Source organism: Macrobrachium nipponense, chromosome 4 (genome assembly GCF_015104395.2).
Source record: "Macrobrachium nipponense isolate FS-2020 chromosome 4, ASM1510439v2, whole genome shotgun sequence".
In the NCBI taxonomy this organism is placed as follows: domain Eukaryota; kingdom Metazoa; phylum Arthropoda; class Malacostraca; order Decapoda; family Palaemonidae; genus Macrobrachium; species Macrobrachium nipponense.
In genome coordinates, this window is record NC_061100.1 from 59,586,858 (window position 1) to 59,589,357 (window position 2,500).

Genomic DNA, 2,500 nt, shown 5'->3' on the forward strand with positions numbered 1-2,500 from the left:
TCACCATCCTTCAGCTGATGAGGCAAATAGGAAACAAATACTTGCTGTTCCAACAAAGACTCAATGTTACTAAAGCCCTCGAGAACCTGCCTCCCTTCTATGCCAAGCCTGACTGACTGTGTCTAAAACCAAGCGACAGAAGTTAACTCACTACGTCACAAACATACACAGGAGGGCAGATAAAACAAGTGAACAATTGAAACAGGATTGTTCCACTAAAACCACTGCAAATAGATACCTCCCTACTTAACAGACAACAAAATTTTCCAAAAAATTTTTTTTAAACATGTCACATACACTTCACAAAGCTGCCACAGAACTACCAGCCATAACAGAACCAACCCTGTAATAGTCGCCAAAGTAATAGCCTCGTCTATAGAGACCAGCAGGATCATAAATAAAAAACATGAAATGGGACTAGATTGGTTGATGGAAGGAGACAAACAACGTGGTAGGGTACAAAACAGATTACAAAAATACCTTAATACTAATTTATTATACACCATGAATTGCAATATATGAGTCACGTTTAGTCAGACATTCATTCATCAATCGAATCAATATTACCATTAATGTAATTGTAATGTTTTTATGTATGTTATTTTGATCTTCTTTTCGCCTATATTATCATTTCTTGCTTAATTGTTATTATTTGTTTGAGTCTCTAAGGAGTGTTTAAATGAGATGCAGTGCAAGTTTCTTCCCTTTATTTACACTAGAATGATACAGTCACAGTTACAAGTTCAACAATGAAGATTACCAATCAAGAAATGAAGTTCTCTTGACCGCTACATTTCTGGGAATCTCTGGGTAACTGACCTCCCTTCGTCACGGCTGCCCGGCAGTCCTTTCTTTTTTCAACTGATGCCCTCCTTTACAGTTCGTTTCTCGAAGATTCTATAAAGGAGAATGTCCCACCTAAAATAGGAGGGGACAGGCGGGGGATAATCTTTTGTCCCGCCTGTTGGTCATTCATATCGGTTGTAGATTATCTAACGCCGTCCTTTAGGTGTGATGGATTGACTTAATTCATCCCCTTGTGAGTGGAACTTATGACATCACCGGAACTGTCGAGTTTCCAGCGAGAGTGTAGAGGTCAGGTCACAGGTGAAGATTTTTATGGGAGCCCTTGATTAAAACTTTGCGCGTGTTATGGCTACTGTTCAAGACTCTTCCTGTGACTAATTGTCACTCTCTCTCTCTCTCTCTCTCTCTCTCTCTCTCTTTAATATTTACGCTATTCCTGATTGACATTCTCCTAGCTATCATTACATAATAAATGCTTAGCAGCACCAGCACTTAAAACAACTTTTAAGTATTTAAAAAAAAAAAACTTTTTCCTTTGTCTGACTCTATTTTTAAAGGTTTTACTCGTCCGTTATTTAAGCAACTTTTAGAATTGGCCGTGCAGGACACGACTTTTATTTCTAAAGACTCTTGTTTTAAGCAAATTGAAGGGATGGTGATGGGCAGCGCACTTGGTCCCGCCTTCGCCAATATTTTTATAAACTCCCTGGAGTAGGCCATCTCTGACAGTTGCCCCCTCAACATTTATCTCCTATTTTACAGAAGGTACGTGGATGACACGTTTGCATTGTTTAGGTTTGATTTTAATGAATCCCATAACTCCCTAACATTTTTAGATTTACTTGTTTCCAGAGACAATAATAGCTTTCATACAGGAATTTATAGAGAGTACATTCACAGGCTTAGGGACAAATTTCTATTGCTCATGTAATTTTAATTTTAAATTAAATGCCCTCTCCACTCTCCTTCATAGAGCCTTTGTCCTCACTTCCAGTTGGGTCTCTTTCCACAACGAAATGGATTTTTTATTAAACTTTTTTAACAACAACTGTTTCCCGTCAGTGCACTTTTATAGAACTCTCAATAAATTTTTAAACAAGATAATGAACCCCCCACCTCCTATACATATCGTTCCCAAATTAATTATCTATGCTAAGTTCCCTTTTCTTCATGACAATTCCTTCAAAAAGAAAGTTATACAATTAATTAACAATGAATTACCAGCCTTGAACCTAAAATTAATTCCGAAAAATCCTCTAACCATCCGATCTCTTTTCAGAGCCAAAGACAAATTAAGCCAGCCTTTGATGTGCAACATAGTTTATAAATACACATGTTCCAGATGTAATCGGGGTACTTATGTTGGATGCACGAAGAGGCTGCTACAAGTCCGTTTCTGCACCCACAAAAGAGTCAGTTTCCGAACAGGATGCAAACTATCCAATCCTGAGCTATCTAGCATCCGTAATCACACCATGTATATATTAGTATATATATATATATATATATATAATGTAAAATCCTTATATATTATAGTTATATATTCAGTTTGTATTCCACATAGGAAAATGAAAAAAGGTATATCTCAGAAAATGCCCAACAGTTTCGTCCTCCAATGGACCTCTTCTTGGAGCGTTTATTAAGGAAAGAGATAAAGTTTACAGTGCATGCGGCCAAGAAAGGCCTAAAATGT